At 34.1% G+C, this 18549-nt stretch overlaps 3 long non-coding RNA genes across 3 annotated transcripts; all 3 read right to left on the bottom strand.

Moving 5' to 3' along the window:
- Nucleotides 1–2300: 2300 nt before the first annotated feature.
- LOC109620689 (uncharacterized) lies at nt 2301–6243 on the bottom strand. The gene is made up of 4 exons (XR_002201343.3): nt 6101–6243; nt 5121–5337; nt 3201–3310; nt 2301–2616 (listed from the first exon to the last, which is right to left on the bottom strand). It is a non-coding gene; the product is annotated as an uncharacterized lncRNA (long non-coding RNA).
- A 941-nt stretch (nt 6244–7184) lies between these two features.
- Nucleotides 7185–7712, bottom strand: LOC109620690 (uncharacterized). The gene is made up of 2 exons (XR_002201345.3): nt 7612–7712; nt 7185–7513 (listed from the first exon to the last, which is right to left on the bottom strand). It is a non-coding gene; the product is annotated as an uncharacterized lncRNA (long non-coding RNA).
- Nucleotides 7713–12110: 4398 nt separating this feature from the next.
- Nucleotides 12111–17654, bottom strand: LOC105343973 (uncharacterized). The gene is made up of 2 exons (XR_004604390.2): nt 12824–17654; nt 12111–12337 (listed from the first exon to the last, which is right to left on the bottom strand). It is a non-coding gene; the product is annotated as an uncharacterized lncRNA (long non-coding RNA).
- Between the last annotated feature and the right edge of the window lie 895 nt (nt 17655–18549).

The raw sequence follows: 18549 nt of genomic DNA on the forward strand, positions 1-18549 counted from the left end.
GGACGAGGCATAACAATTTTTTTTTCGATTAATGATGTCGATGTTTGAAGAACACCTGAGCTGAAGTGGTTTCTTGAACTTCCTGGTGTATTAAAGAGTTTGCTAGTGTATTAAAGAGCTTCCTGGTGTATTCACAGGTGCATGCTTGTTGACTAGACCCCCCCCCCCCCGACCAAATTTTACAGAATAACCCAGATAATTTATTTCCATGTTAATATATTTAATTTAATCTTTAAAAACTGTTACAAAATATATCCAAGTGTATGAAGTAAAAAAGGAATTAAAAAACATTTTAAAAAACCCCACCCTTTCCCCCTCTGCACATAAAAAAGTGTATAGAGGGGAGAAAGGGGGTTTAAAAATGTTCTTGGTATTTAAAAAAAAAATTATTCGCTGGATATATTTTGTAACATTTTTTTTTTAGATTATTTATTAATATGGGAGTAGATCCCTTGGGTTATTCTGTAAAATTCGATAGGTGGGGGGGGGGGGGGGGGGGGGTCAGTCAACAATTAAGCACCTGTTGGTGTATTAAAAGAAAAGTAAATTACCGATAAGAACGAGAGGATCATTGGTCCACAAGGATCGGACTCGAATTGGTTAATAAACGAAATTCTACCGAGTTTCCAAAATTTACAATATTTTCCACTAAATAATTGGTAAATGATAAGTCAAAAAATTTTATGGAAGTAATTAATTAGGATTAAGCAAATACCTATGTACATGTGTATCAATTTTATATTTAATTAATATTTTTTAGCCCCTATTTCGAAGTAATCCGATTTATAACGCTGCGGGCTGCTTGGACTAACGGTGGACTTATGAATGCAACGTACAGATATATACTTTCTACCTTATGGGAGATAACTTCAAAACCCAAACATGCATGTTCACTATGGTAGGTAATGTCCTTGTCATGCATTTAAAATATGTGTCATATTGTAAATTTTGTATTTACATACACCCAGTAAATTCAAAGACATATACATGTACATGTATACACGTACATTGTATGTAAACGCCCAGTTGGACTAGTACCATATTTACTCTATCAAATTTTGATAGAACAATAAAATAAAAAAAATAATTGGATGAAATGAAATAATTTTTCACTTTCGAATTGATTTGGCCAGCAAAATGTCAAATGTGAAAAATGTTGAACACCCGGAAAACAGAATGCAGTAAGTGAATTAATGAAAAATAATTTGAGTTTAAAATCAATCGAAAAACACAAAGTGTTTGATGTTTGTTTCTGATCGTTTCAGCCTTTGGTGCTCTATATAAGGAGTAGATATATACATGTAAGTCAGAACCAACACAAATAATTAAAAATATCAGAGGTACATATTGAATTAAATAAACATAAACTTATATCAAACCTTGTACCCCAATGAGATCATGCAAATACCGCCAGGCGTTAGATTGTTCCAGACTGAGTTCAAAACGTTGTATTGAATGGCTTAGGACTATCTGTCAACCCAATCCTTTTCTTGTCCAAAATTCTGTCATTTTGTAAATTTACTGGGTGGCAGTTAATAAAAAAATCACATTTACTGATATCCGGTAAAATCAAAGTATGTAAAGAAGGTGCTGCACTTCCTATGCTATTTTCCCCTAAAGACGTTGCAGATAAAACGAAAAAAATTAAAGTTTTGTCATTCGATGTAAACCTTTTCTTTTTACATGCAATGTAAAAAACAATAAAATGCTTTCTTTGGTGATTCATGCGGGATATAAAGGTAGCGACATTGCAGAAAAAAATACATAACCTGCCTTTAGCGGGTTATGCAAATTTTTCCGTAATGATCGCTACCTTCATAACCGGCATGAATCATCAAAGAAAGCATTTTATTGTTTATATAAACGTCTTTCTTTTAACTAATTAATTAATTGAATATAAAAAATTATTAAAATTCACTAAATTACTCTTAATGTACATAAGTACGTAAGCTAAAAGAAACAGCGAAACCGTCTCATGTGAGACTTCGAGTCTGACATTATCATGATTATTTCGTGTAGTCCGTGATTTTACCTAGGTCACAGGTTTCGACCAACTGATAAACAGGGCGTGTCAAGTTCAGTCCTGTCAGTTTTAGCCGCTGTAGACTTCGACCAATCGATAAACGGGGCGTGTAGATTTCAGTCTTGCTGTTTCTATAGAGCTATTAATTAACTATAAGTGAGGAAATAATACTTGGTTGATGTTAATATAATGCAATGTAGAGTTTTATCTAAAAACTTCATACCAAATTTGAAAAGACCATGAACAAATTTTTAAAATGAGTACACGGAAAAATGTGACAGATTACATGATTTTTTTTTTAATGAAAATTAAAACAAATCAAAACAGGAAGTAAATGTTCTTGTTGTTGCAACAGTTCTCGCTGTCGTATAGGATAACTTTCTGCGTTAAGCGTTAGAGAGACATGGGGTGACAGTGGCACAGGTGGTTATCACACGTGGCGTGGTGACCAGGATCACAGCCACACTCCTCGGGGTGGTTACACTCGTGTGTGCTGTGGTGACAGTAACACTTGCCGTGGTGGCAATGGGCAATCGTCCCATCTGCGCATGTGCAATCGCCATCGGTTACGCAAGTTTCCTTTGCTGCCCAAACTAGAAAATCAATTATAAAAAGTTTAAGGTACATGTTCCTATAATTTTTAATGTTAGGAATTACTTGTCTAAAATTGGCATTCCACTTGGTTTAATTTATTGCATGAACTTCAGCAAATCGAATTGAGTACGATCAAATTAAGATAAAGTTTACTACGATACATCGTTTTACACGCATGCATTCTCAAAAGGTTTCAGGGTTATTTCAACGAATCATAATTACATGTAACTTCCATGTTGAAGGACTGGACACACTAAGTATATAAACTATATACTTATATGTCATATGATGTAAATTTATTTTCAAATAATACTTATAATACAGATGAATAAGCTACTTTAGAAACATTAGTCAAGAATTTGTTCAAGTTTTAAAGACCGTGGCTTCTTATAATCTATAAATGAATACTAGTATCCCAAACGATTATATATAATAATTATATTTGGATATATTAGACAATGTACGTGCAATGTTATTCGTGTATACTTTAGCGTGTCACAAAATATCGTACTTAAATTGCAAATCTGTCTCAAATTATTCATTATACATTTAATCTTTACAAAACTAAGCATTGAACACTCACCAATGGCAAAGAATAAAATGCAAAAAGTGATCAATATCTTCATGCTTGTTGTCTGGATAGGGATGTGTGAAAACCTGACCACAAGCTCTGTCAGTTCCAAAATAGATGAACTGCAAAAGATAAGAACAAGCATAATGTACAAACACATGGGTCATATTTAAGTATGAGAAGTCTTTCACGTGGTGTCAAAATCAAGAATACAGCAAGAATTAGCCATCAGAACGAGAAAAAATCAGCGAGTTGGTCCTCAGTCAATAGGTGTGCGAGACTGACCGTTGGTTTCCATCGACGATCTACTAAAAGTATGAAAAGTATCTTTATAGCGAAATTCAACTCTCGTTTTAAAAGGTGCAGGTCCGTAGCTCTACACCAAAATGAAATATAATCTAAAAACCGCCAGACCCCTCCCTCCCCCCCTCCCGGGAAAGATATTTCTGCATTAGCGCATGCATATGACATGGAAATAATACAGCAACATTGAATAAAAATGTCATGCTTACATTGTCAAAAATGAGCATTGATGCATTGGCACATTTTCGTACGTTTCCGGCAGGATACTGATTTTTTGTCGTGTCGGAAAGACCCAAGAAATGGCATTCAATGATTGCCTTCTTTATTTCTGTTGACATCAACATACATGTAATAACGGAAACTTTATTTCATTTTAATTCATTACGTAATATACATGTTTTACATGTATATATACACACAACGTTTTTATCGTCCGCGAAAATTGTAAACTTTATTTTGCCTCACCTGCAAACATTTTTCGATGATAATAAAAAATCCAACAATTCATAATCAAAATATATCTATGATTATTGACAGTTTACTGCGCTGCATGTAGCTTTCTAATCTTGTTCAAACCAAGACTTGTATACGGTGATATATCTATAAGGAATAAGGAATCATTCTTTGAGTATTATGAGGTGATAATTTCGGTCGGGGCGTGATCAAATCCAATAAAGCCCGAAGGGCATTATGATAGATTTGATCACGCCCCGACCGAAATTATCACCTCATAATATTCAAAGATTGATTCCTCATTACTTATGTTTATATAATTTTAAGCCATCGTACGATTAAATATTTAGATATAAATAAGCAAACTCCGCTGGCGCCTCAATTTGGAGTCATTTGTATTATGGGTTATATAGTACAAAATCGATACGTAGTGTTATCATAGGCAAAGACACTGGAAAATGTAAATATAAGGTAATAAGGCTATAAAATTTTGGATCAGTGGTATATATCTCCTTTGTTTTGATAATTTGGAAATCAAGGATAGAAAAAATTAAGATTTTGATAAAATCTAATCAAATATTCAAGATATGATCTTGACATTCTCAATAGAGAATTTTTGTTCACTAATCAACGAAAAACAAGAAAAAAAACCCCCAAAATAAATGCAAGATCAAAGATGTCGACATCGACCGGGGAAAAATGAACGCGCTTCCGTAACTTGTATTTTAAACACGCTATAATATTCAGACAATTCCGCATCAACAACTTTTTTGTAGAGTCAGTATTCAATATCTTACCGCATTCCTGATTTGAGCGATGATCATAGATATTAACAGTACTCTTCGTTTCATTTCGTTTTATGACAGTTTTGAGCAGATCTTTGTTTATATACTTTCTCTATTTCTTGCAAATCTTTATTAAAAATGCTCCAACCAGAACATAAATACAAACGTTTATCTATACATGCACATATTTATTTTCAGAATGAATTTATTTGAACAATATATACACTCTTTGTCTTTGATAACTGCAAAACAACAAAAACACGATATTGAATATAGTATGAATAACTATAACTTAAATAAGAATAACTATTATAGTAATTTAAGTAATTTGCATTTTTGAGAGAGAGAGAGAGAGAGAGAGAGAGAGAGAGAGAGAGAGAGAGAGACGCACTATTTCACGGTTTAGTGGGGTGTTGTGGGGTGGCAGTGACAGAGGTGATGGTCACAGGTGGGATAGTGGTCAACATCACAGGCCGCGCACTCGTCCGGGTGGTGACATTCGTGGGTACTATGGTGACAGTAGCACTTCCCGTGGTGACAGTGCGGGAACGTCCCCGCGGCGCATTGACAGTCGGCGTCCACCGTGCAGTCGTCTTTCAGGGCACCGGCTACAAAATCTGATAAATATGACCCGGATACGTTGTAGACATAGTCAAACTTAAAAACTCTGGTATCATCGTCACCAAAATTTTCAGACTTCCATATTGTAGATGTGTTAAACAATAATAGCCAAAAGTACAAAGCGGTACATGAACGTAATACGATGAGGACATGGTCAAAAATTGAGATAGCGACCACAAAATGTGATTTAAAAACGTGAAATGTGGTAGACATAGTCAGACTTGAAGGACTCAACTACACATTGTAAAACATGAACGCAAAATGTTGTATTTTAACGTGAAACGTTTTAGACACAGTCACATATAACCTTTTATGACTCGACTAAAAGTAAATGGACGTGAAGTTTATGTGTGGCAGTCAAACATGAAGACTCAGTCTGACAATATATTCATGTAAATATATGTAAATAACAGGTGTCAATTTCAACTGTTACCCTCCCAAACAGGCACAATTTATTTTATCATACTAAATGTCTTAATATTAGAGAAAATTTTACTGCTTTAATGTAGAAATGACATGAATTCTACAGCGAACTGTACGCACATAATTTACGCGCATGTAACAATGCGTTGTGTTACCCGTTGCCAACTGTGTTGCTAACGCTGAGGGTGATAGAAGGGATAATCAACTGCGTCTAAACCATCAGATTTCAGTGTTTAACGTGAACAAATATAAAGCAATGCAGACATATACTTCTAGACAGCGACAGCATGAATTAAAATGTATCATTATTATACATAAGATGCTTACCCAATGTCAAACACAAAACACAGAAAATAACTAAATTCTTCATTGCTTTCAGACAGCTAGGAGAGAATGAGACTAAGTGGATCAAGGAACACGATAGCACAGGAAACAACAAGACAAGATAAGACTGACGTTTTCATTAAGTACATAAATCTGACTTTGGGGACTCATACGAATGATTCTGTTCCTTAATTGATGAAATAAATGTGGCTGAGAAGTGCGTGTACCACTATTTCCTAATAAACCATAATTAGCTCCTTACATACCACTGTACTTAAACCTTTAGAGTTTTGAGGAAAAAATCCGAAATAAATGAAATTCATCTTTTATGTACAACATTTTCAACAAGCTTCATAGTAACCCTACCGAGTTCTTTCCTTGATATATCATTCTAAAAGTCCAGCAATTTTCACGAGGTTAAACTCATGTTGAAACCCAGTGGATTGAATTATATATGTAACTGTTATGAAAACAGTTTAAACAGCACAGCGGATATGCTGTTTTTAATTGGAAACATGAAGACCCAGAGAAAGGAGAAATCTTGCCCCATTATCATAGGACCATAGTCGGCGCAAGCGCTGTACCTTGCGGAAATACCGAGCGACTGGATACAAGTCCGAGTTGCTGAAGATCTAAAACATTTATACGGAAACGAAATGTTCTTCTCCTGCATAACTCAGCGTCAGATTAGCAGAAAGCATTCATGTAATGACTCAATGTTCAATTTGATTTGAGCGTCGGGCAACTCTGTACTCTTGAACAACAACCGATCTTTCGAGGAGAAAGGAAAGGGAGAATTAATAATTTTGTTATAAATAATCTCTTGGTTTTTACATATTAACTCATACTGAGACCTCAAGCTCCCAGGGACTCTAACTTTGAAGAACGTTGACCAATCGAGACGAGACATCACCTTCTATTTTATAGATCTTGAAAAAGAACCACTTTACATCGCACCTTCGTAAGGTTCGAACCATAACCAAAAGATCTCTTTCTAAGCCTGGAGTCCGTTAAGTAAAAAACCGCGTCACAGATTACGCAAAAAGTTAGTGCTGGGAAAATAACACAAAAAACCAATCACACACACTGACATTCCAAGTTATTTATTTTAGCATGACTTACTTATAATGTACAATTGACAATTTCACGAACATTTAATTATGTTTTGTTGCACCATTTGCTGATTGATGATCCACGTATTGGAAAATCAAGCGTGATGTAAGCAGTGACACAAATGGTTATCACATGAGGGGGTACGATTGTGATCGCATGTGCAGTCGTTGTCAAAGTTACACTCGTGTCCACTCATTTGATGACAGTAGCACTGTCCCATGTGACAGTGTGGCATAGTATTAGCAGCACATGTGCAGTCGACTGTAGTTGTGCACGTGTTTTGTGCAGCAATAAGTGTGCATGCTGTAGCAAATAGTAAAATAGGTTCTATTGCAATATGTTTCAAAAATATTAATATTCAATGAAAAATAAATCACAAAAACACAGCTGGTGGAACTTACTTAAAGAAAAAATCAAACATAGACCAAAAAGCTGCTTCATATTGATGACAACAAGACAACTGCAGAGAGAATCCACATGTAAATGTGCCCTTTGATTTATATATAAGCAACTTTAGAGATAACATATATAAACCATTTTGAGGATAAGATCAAGGACATAACATTCGCTGTTAATGCTAACTTGTGCAACTATCGTGATATTTAGATTCGGTTGTGTCCTATATTAATTCTGTATTTCTTCATGTTGTTTCTTGCATATGGCATATATACACTGTAGAAGGCAATGTCTTTTGAAATACATGTAGATTGCTGTCAAATAAAAATTAAACAATTCTTCACTTTATTGCAGAACAAATTCAGAGATAAAAAAAACCCTTTGGAGAGAATATTGCATAAACTAAGTAAACCTATTTTTTAGGCACACTAAACAGCTTGTTTTCCATTGAGAGTTTTTAAGAAATATAAAACATTGGTCAACAATATAAAAAAAAAATATTTTGCACATTTTGTAGATAATGTTTTGTTCGCCAAAATGTCGGTAGTTCGTTCGGTTTCTCTTGGCTTATCGCGTTAGACACAGTGTACGTGAAGTCTGTCTTTATCTCAAGGTGACCTCCAGAGATTATCCTTCGAAGAGTTCACTGAACCTGGGACTTGTCCGCCTTGACCTGTGCAGTAGTCTTGAATGTCGTCATAAGAACTGCATGTGTCAAAGTATTGTATTCCGATGCTTTTTGTATACTGTGAGTAATTTTGATATGTTTTCTTTGGTGTTTCAGGTGGGTATGAAGGTTGCAATCACAGCAGGACACGGGTTATGTGAATATTTTGCAAGATCACAACCTTCATAGCCCGTATGAAGCATCAAATAGCATTTTGATGTTTTAAATCACGTTAAATTAAATTTTTCTTTGAACCTCTCCTCAATTATCCATGTATGTGAGTACAATTTATTGTTGTATCTGTAACCCAAGGGGAAGGGGTATTCCTAATTTATATCGGATTTTTTGCTAAAAAAATTATGGAAAGTGTGGAATCAACATTGATAATGTAATATGAATTTTTAGGCATTTTTATGTGAAGGGCATACAATGAGGTTTAAGTTTGTGTCTTTATAAATACATACAATGAAGCGCATTGAAGTGGTAAAAATTTTCGTTCGAATGGAATGTTCTAAACTTTGTATCGAACGTCAATTGTTACATAAGACACGCCCATTTCTTTTGAAACGAGGAAAACAGTATTCGTCACAATGCTTTCGGAACCGCCACTCTTCTAAACAGCACAAGCAGGAATTTCACACACGTGCATTATACACAAAAACACACATAAACACACTTTTTTCTTTTGAAATATATGTTCAGAAACAGTGATATTGTTCAAAATAAAGAGTGAAGAATATTTTTAGTAACAAATTTATTATTGTGACGAATACTATTTTCCTCGTTTCAAAAGAAATGGGCGTGACTTATGTAGCAATTGACATTCGATACTTTAGAACATTCCATTCAAACGTAAAATTTTACCACTTCAATGCGCTTCATTGTAGAAAAATACAGCTGCAAAATACGATGGCTGTTTCTGGTACGTAAATTTGTATTAAAAAGCATGAACCTATTTTAATGTGTGGGGTATCAATATAATGTTAATTATGTGAACCTGAAATAGTTATTATACAATAAAAATATAATCTTGTCGATATACATTGTTGCTCAGGTAAGCGCATCTTCCCAAGTCAAGGGTTTCTGATCCGCTCCGCTCTACATAAACATAGAGCGGAGCGGATCAAAAACTCTTGACTTAGCAATACGGGGTAAGAGATGTGCTTGAAAATAGTATAAAGGTTTTGATAGTCTTTTATTTGTGATTGTCATTTATCTCACCATAGAGTCATGAGATTTAAATCAATACCTTATAGAAACACATCTGTGAGACAGATGAATCCCCTGTATCGGACACAAATTCTTTGTACGATTACTGGAAAACAAACAATTGCATGTAATTAATTGTTTTTTCTTGAGAGAACGTATCATTACACAACAGTTAGATACTCATCGAGAATGAACAAACGTTGTAGCTAAGACACGGAATATACTGATAATGTATTTATAGCCAAACGTCTGTCTAGAAAATAAATGTATATATTTAGGGAGAAAAAGACCACCAAAATTATATAATATAATGTAAAGATGTTGTGAGTTATATCATATAGTATACTGTAAAGGTGTTGTGAGTTATCTCATATAGTATACTGTAAAGGTGTTGTGAGTTATATAGTATACTGTAAAGGTGTCGTGAGTTATATAGTATACTGTAAAAGTGTCGTGAGTTATATAGTATACTGTAAAGGTGTTGTGAGTTATATTGTATACTGTAAAGGTGTCGTGAGTTATATCATATAGTATACTGTAAAGGTGTCGTGAGTTATATAGTATACTGTGAAGGTGTTGTGAGTTATATCCTATAGTATACTGTAAAGGTGTTGTGAGTTATATAGTATACTGTAAAGGTGTTGTGAGTTATATAGTATACTGTAAAAGTGTCGTGAGTTATATAGTATACTGTAAAGATGTTGTGAGTTATATTATATTGTATACTGTAAAGGTGTCGTGAGTTATATCATATAGTATACTGTAAAGGTGTTGTGAGTTATATCACATAGTATACTGTGAAGGTGTTGTGAGTTATATCATATAGTATACTGTAAAGGTGTCGTGAGTTATATTATATAGTATACTGTAAAGGTGTTGTGAGTTATATCCTATAGTATACTGTAAAGGTGTTGTGAGTTATATCCTATAGTATACTGTAAAGGTGTTGTGAGTTATATAGTATACTGTAAAAGTGTCGTGAGTTATATAGTATACTGTAAAGGTGTTGTGAGTTATATTGTATACTGTAAAGGTGTCGTGAGTTATATTATATTGTATACTGTAAAGGTGTTGTGAGTTATCTCATATAGTATACTGTAAAGGTGTTGTGAGTTATATAGTATACTGTAAAGGTGTTGTGAGTTATATAGTATACTGTAAAAGTGTCGTGAGTTATATAGTATACTGTAAAGGTGTTGTGAGTTATATTGTATACTGTAAAGGTGTCGTGAGTTATATCATATAGTATACTGTAAAGGTGTCGTGAGTTATATAGTATACTGTGAAGGTGTTGTGAGTTATATCCTATAGTATACTGTAAAGGTGTTGTGAGTTATATAGTATACTGTAAAGGTGTTGTGAGTTATATAGTATACTGTAAAAGTGTCGTGAGTTATATAGTATACTGTAAAGATGTTGTGAGTTATATTATATTGTATACTGTAAAGGTGTCGTGAGTTATATCATATAGTATACTGTAAAGGTGTTGTGAGTTATATCACATAGTATACTGTGAAGGTGTTGTGAGTTATATCATATAGTATACTGTAAAGGTGTCGTGAGTTATATTATATAGTATACTGTAAAGGTGTTGTGAGTTATATCCTATAGTATACTGTAAAGGTGTTGTGAGTTATATCCTATAGTATACTGTAAAGGTGTTGTGAGTTATATAGTATACTGTAAAAGTGTCGTGAGTTATATAGTATACTGTAAAGGTGTTGTGAGTTATATTGTATACTGTAAAGGTGTCGTGAGTTATATTATATTGTATACTGTAAAGGTGTTGTGAGTTATATTATATAGTATACTGTACAGGTGTCGTGAGTTATATAGTATACTGTAAAGGTGTTGTGAGTTATATCATATAGTATACTGTAAAGATGTTGTGAGTTATATTATATAGTTTACTCTAAAGGTGTTGTGAGTTTTACTTCACCACATCTCAATTTTTATGGTCTGAACTTATACTGCGTTTAAATCTCTGTTTTTCAATCATTTGTGAACATGAATGATAACATAACAATAAGAAATTATGATGGTGACGAAATATATCCTGCCATACAGTCATGTATATAAAAAGTGTGTATTCTTTTATTTATTTGATGGTTTAAAAATTAAAGAAGTATAAAAAAAATGGCGTGGTTAATTACTGCACTTGTTTGCATATCATGATGGGGTTCGATAGGGTAGACATTTATTCCCTTCTTAGTTTTTTAAATGTAAACACTTAATTAATTTGGAGGGCGTTATGTCAGGCAAATGTGTTTGTAAAGTATTACATGTGAAGTTGTTTTATTCAGATCTCTGTTGATGATATAGCTTTATAACCAAAAGTACATGTACTGATACTGATGGCCAACAAAACGCATTGAAGGATTTTGTGTATACTTGTTAGGAACTGAATGTTAATGATGACAATACAAAGACTATTTAGTATTTTCTAGAGGGTTAATATCTATGCATTTATTTAAAAACAAATTGGGCATCTGATCGCAGCACTTTGCTCAAGGATATCGTTGGACGATATGTCGTCAAAACAAAGCCAATATACCGACTGAGAGTCATATTGGCCAAGAATTAATTAAGGCTTGTCAATATATCGATACAAAAAGAAAAAAAGACAAATTGCCTTGTAATGTAACATTTATAGGATTACGCCGGGTTACAATGGCAATGATGGTGGTCACAAGATGGCGTCTCATTGTCAGCACACGTGCATTCGTTGGCATGGTTGCATTCGTGGACATGGTGACAGTGACATGAGCCGCCATGACAGACGGCGCTCTGGCCTTCATGGCAATTCATTGCTGCGCAGTCTGTGTCTGATGTGCAGGACTGGCTGAGGGCAACTCCTATGAATTAAGATGGCCACGTCGAAAACTTAAATCTTATAAAACTTAAATTAAGGGGGCTGAATGGTCGAAAGCATATTTTTGGCTACTTAAATCTCCTTAGAGGAAGAGCTTTGTATGTTAAACGATGTTATAGGAAAACATTCACATTTTGAAGACTTAATATTTAGATTTTTCTTCAATAAACAATAATTTAGACTTAAAATATCTTAAACTAGATCTGATGGATAATTTTGTCAACCATCCAGCCTCCTTAAATTTGACATTCCAATTCATGAAGCTGTAGAATAGAAGCTTTCCAGGAATAGGTTTGGTATCGAGCTCGTCTTCCATTCTTTGTCTGGAGAGCAACGGTTCTACAGCTTTATAACAATGTAAATACTTGTACAAAATATAAAATACATGCATACATACTGTATTTACCTAAACATTAAAAAAATATAATCATAACCAATTAAAATATATCGAATTTGTTAAATTACGTACCCAGCATACAAATTATACTTAAAACGACAAAGGTTCTCATGATTGCGGTAAGTAATAATACATGTACTTATCTATTTAAGATTCCAACTCTTATATATCAGGCAATGTACTCGTGATCAAAGCATTGATAAGGCGGTTAATTTCCCCGACCACGTTTCGTAATAATGATCCGTTGTTTCACCTTTTAACTAGGTTACCTCAAATCTATTATATTTACATTTTCAGTGTCTTTGTCTACGATAAAAGTACAAATCGATGTTGTAATTGAAGGTTTAATACATTTCACCAATGACTATTTTCATATTTAATCGTATAATTACTGAAAATTATTTAAATAGAAGAAACAAGGAATCGTTCTTTGAATATAATAAGGTGATCAAATAAGATCGGACTTGATCAAATCTATCAAAAAGCCCTTCAGGCTTTATTAGTTTTGATCACTTCCGATCACCCCATAATTACACTCTAAGAATTATTATCCATTAATATTCCTTACTTAATGCATCAGTTCACTAGTCTAGAGTCGAAATTTGCCAAATATTTCTTTCATCAGTTCAAGTTTCAAGTTCATTTATTCTCTCCAACCACACAAAGATTGCACATGAGGTACAAAACGTAATAACGTGACGTCAGAGGAGGGCATGTATACAAAATAAAAGGGGGGGGGGAATGATGACATATACAAACATAAAACAGAAAGATTTATGGAGGTGTGACGGTGTCATTGCTTTTTGAAATAAAAATACAGTTTTTGGGAGTTGATTTTAATGGACCTAAGCACAAATCATCACCGCTGACAAGACTTAGTTCTTGAAAATAATAGAAAAATCCGATGTAATGTATGCTGAAGCATTGTTTTTTAAGGAAACTTTTTATAAACACTTTGAAAATAGTCAGATTTTATATAATACGAACAATTTAGATATTTTGTAGTCTTCTGTGTTCCTACGCCAGAGTTTAATAAACAACCAGACGCTCGGCTGTCTCCGTAAATCTCCGACAAGCAGAGAGGCTCTCTTGCCAATCGCAACTTCTCGGGCGTTTCTGGCAAGCTCGGAGACAATGTGTTTTTTCGAGCTTGCCGGAAGGTCCGAGAAGCTGCGATTGGCTCTCTTGCTTGTCGGAGATTAACGGAGACAGCTGAGCGTCTGGTTGAACGAGACTAGAGTTCGATATCAATAGTGCCTGGATCCATACGATTCTTAGAATTGTTTCAATTACTAATACATAGATTGAAATCTATCTTTAAATATTACACAACATGATTCATATGGGGTTTCTTGAAATTCTTGTCGGTAAAGTCTGAAAATTCATAATAAAAAAAGCGTAATTCAAATAAAGACTAGAAACTAATTGCCATGCAAGATAAGTTGATTTTAAAATAAATGATAATCGATAAAATCAACTCCCGTCAGTACTTCAGTACTTTGATTTAAAAGTGTTTCTACATTTCTTGAGGTCATAATTTCGTGAAATTAAAAAAAAATTGGTCTGGTACAGTATTTACTATAATGGAACTCTTTCCTAATATTCATCTATATGATATATATTCTAATAAATAATGACATTCATCTATAATTCTATGTTCATTACAAAGTTTAACCTTCCATTTTGAGGAATATTTAAACATCTGTCTCTATCGGGGGGCGATGATTAGTTGTACGAAATTTTGAAAATACATCACTAAAATGTTTTGGTATTTTTTCTATATATGTTTCTAGACCCAACTTTGTCTAAAAAAATCCATATGCGTATTGATATAATATATTCACAATTTCGTCTCCGTGACAACTTTGGACGATCAGATATCTCTAGCCCCAAGTGATAGAGAACCACGGGAATTACTATTAGATGACGAAGTGTTTTTTTCTGATGATCTTGAAAGAAATATACTGTTAGAGTCTGATCAGAATCAGATGAGAGTAGACTTTAATAATAATAATAATAATAGAACTAGTTTAACAAGACCTTGGACTTTCGGTAGGACGTAATTATCTATTTCTTGCGTCATAAAAAGTGATAAATGACGCTGGTTTCAAGCGAAATATACACCGATTGCCAGACAGACAGATCTTGTTGATTTCAGAAAGACATATCTGAGTGGCCAGCAATGAAATAAACAGATCTACGTCACATTGCTGTTTGACGCAACTACCCAAAGTCCAAGCTCGTGTTAAAATGGTTCTAATAATCGTTTTCAGAATTTGCTGAATAAGAACAGATTCTAATCAAACAAAAACTTCTCTGAATGACATTTTTGGAAATGTTTCTTCTACAGAGGAAGAAAAAGTTAAGACACGGCACAAAAAAGAAATCTTGATGAAGTCATGAAGATCATCTGATCCAGGGAAGTTAACAGCTTACAGAGATGAATACATACAGTGTTTTCCTATACACAAAATTCTTCAGATTTTCTTAAAGAACCAAGCTCGGATGATTTTTTAGAATCAGTGCCTCGGAAAAAGCATGGAAGCAAGGCTTAGACTAATAAAGGTTGGGGTAAAAATAGAAATTAAGTTACACAACCTTTGAAGAGCATTGAAACTTAAGCTTATTAAGGACAGATACCCGTATGGGTATAATTGCCATAAGATGTATGCAACAAGCTCTTGGAACTTTGTTAAACTCTATTTCTAGTCAAGAAGTTGATACAGTACAGTCAATCAAAGATGCATGCATTGTATTTTCTCCATGTCCACAAAAGCTATAGATCAGATGGGCAGAACTGGAGCTCTTCATCATCTGATAAGAAGGATGCAGCGGCTCAAGACACTGGTTTGATCACATTTAAAGACATCCATATTAAAATTGAAAGTCTGCTGCTGACTAATGATGGTGTTTTTGGTAAGAAATTAGAAGAAAAGCTCAAAGAACGCAAAGAACAGAAAGACTCTTTGAAAGATTTAATTCCAGAATGGAATGAAAGAAATCAAAAAAGAAAATTTCCAGAAACTACACGTGACTACTCAGGAACCTTCAAAAGAGAAAAAACATTTGTGTCCATAATAGAGGACAAACATTTCAAAGATCAAATTTCATTCGACGATCTTATGATTACAAACAAAGAGATGGCAATTCTAGAGCCACTTCAGCGGCCACATCTGTTGACAGAATGAATTCCTTTCGAATCCCAAAGAAGACAAGTAAAAGACTGGAATCTAGAACAGGTAAATATATCAGCAATGTTTCCCGAGAGACCCGTTGGAGGTCGTCTGAAATTTTCTGGGAAAATTGGAATCAAATTACTCAGGAAGAATAGATACGCTTGAATCTTCTGTTTCACTAGGTTACATAGTCAACAAAAAGAAATCTTGTCTAAAACCTGTCAATCAATTGTTTATCTAGGAGTTTTGTTTCTGTTCAAACAAAAAATAGTACTTCCATCTCAAGACAGAATGGTACACACAACCAAAACGTTAATGAATGGTCAGAAAACAGCCAGAGATATTCTTCAGTGGTTAGGAATAGTTTCCTCATTTATAGATCTAATTCCCGATGCACGTCTATATATGAGACCAATACAATTCTATCTTTTAACTTTTTGGAAACAAGTTCATTAGATTTGGAGAAGGTAAATTCTTTACTCAACATCTCAAACTGCACCTACAGTGGTGGTTAAATACAGCAAACATTTCCAGTGGCAAATCTCTGCAATTGGAAGAGGTAGGAATGACCATAACAACAGATGCATATCTAACAGGGTATTGGGATCACCTCAACAATCAAATAGTTCAAGGACTATATATGTGACAGTTGTCGCCAGAATTGGCAAATCAACTGTCTAGAGATGGAAGCAGTATTTTTGACTTGGAAACGTTTTCAAAGACAAATTCAAAACAAAACAATGTTAATCAGATGCAACAACACAACAGTAGTCCAGTATAAAAACCAAAACGAGGGGGAACGAAGTTTCATTGTCTTTGTTATCAAATTTAGGGCTTTGGAATTGGGCAATAAATCAGAATATCATATTGAAGGCTGCATATATCTGGGAAGTTGAATGTTTTAGCAGATCACTTGAGCAGGGTCAACATCAGACAAACGGAGTGGATGTTGAACAAAGAAATAGTTCAGAAAATGTTTCAAATTTGGGGGCAACCATTGATAGACATGTTTGCATCAGTTCACAATCGTCAAACTCAAATATTGTGTACATGGTACCTATGCACTAGATGCTTTGACAATTCCTTGGAAAAGGGACGTTTCTCTATGCATATCCCCTATTTTGGTGGATCCCCAAAGTTCTTCATCATATCAGACAGTACACTTATTGGGTAATTCTGATAGGAAAGTGCAAGGAAAATCAATCCCTATTCAGATCAATGTTGTCATCAGTTTTACTGTCAGTGGGGAAATTTTCAGTAGATTAACATCCATATATCATTAGACTTTTGAAAGGGGTGTTTAACTCTAGACCACCTAAAGTTAAGCGAGTTCCTAAGTGGGACTTTCCTAAAGTTCTACAAATGTTACAAAGTGCACCTATTGCTAATGCATCTTTGAAACATATGACTTTCAAAACAATTTTTTTAATAGCAATTACTACTTTCCGAAGATGCAGTGATCTACAAGCTCTCAAACTTCGAAGGATGGGTTAATAATCAGAAAAAGGGAGTAACTTTCATTGGACAAGGTTTGGCAAAACAAGATCGACCTAATCATTATGGAACAAAGATATTTGTGCTGCTTTTCCAGAAAATAAAATGTTGGATCCCAAGAGATGCCTTTATTTCTATTTGAAAAAAAAATTGAGGATTTTAGGAAAAAAATTGAAAGACGGCAACAGTTTATTTTTGAGTTTACTTACACCACATCAACCAGTATCTTCACAGACTATGAAGAATTATTTCTTCGTGATATTATTACTTATTGAATGAAACAATAAGCATATGAATGTTATTCTTTTCCATAACATAAACTTTTTACAAGCATATATTATTACTTATTAGGTTAGTTACTGACTCACTACGGAAATATATTGGGTTGATCAATCTCATAGATGGCGAGGCGAAGCCGAGCCGTCTATGAGATTGAACAACCCAATATATTTCCGTAGTGAGTCAGTAACAAACCTAATAAGTGTTTTGTTTTCCCGAGGACTATCAAGCGACACATTTATTCACAAATAGCGAAGATCAACACTAAGCCATGTACAAGATGCCTAACATCTCGTCCAATTTATAAATTAACTCATTTAAACTCTTCAAAATTTTCAATCTCACCTTTCACATACTCTTTAAAAATCTTTGCTTCACCCATGTTTACTTACAATGTGTTTTTGCTATTCAATTTTAAATGTTTTCTCCCTTTCCTCTGCAGAAATTTGAGCAAATATCGACGCTGCCATTTTGTTCTGCTCCAGACAAAACAATGTGACGTCAATATTCCAAGGGCAACTACTCTAATTTTAAAGAATTTCAAAGGGCAACTACTCCAAATACTATAAGAACTTACGGCATGCGGTTTATGTATTAAATACTATGAAATGTCGAAATGAGTAAGCGAAGCGTCGACCAATGACGGCCATATTGCCTAATATTATTTCTCACCGAACAAATATAGAGATATATGAGGCAATCACGTGCCCTGTTTAAACCAATGAAAATGTGACATTTCAGTCCAAGGGAAAATATAGTGTATACTATGGCATTGAATCATGATTTTTTGAAGTATACACTCTCATAACTGCAGCGGTGTGTGCGTACAAATTGAGTAACGCGCGTTAG

This window comes from Magallana gigas, chromosome 3 (assembly GCF_963853765.1).
Source record: "Magallana gigas chromosome 3, xbMagGiga1.1, whole genome shotgun sequence".
In the NCBI taxonomy this organism is placed as follows: domain Eukaryota; kingdom Metazoa; phylum Mollusca; class Bivalvia; order Ostreida; family Ostreidae; genus Magallana; species Magallana gigas.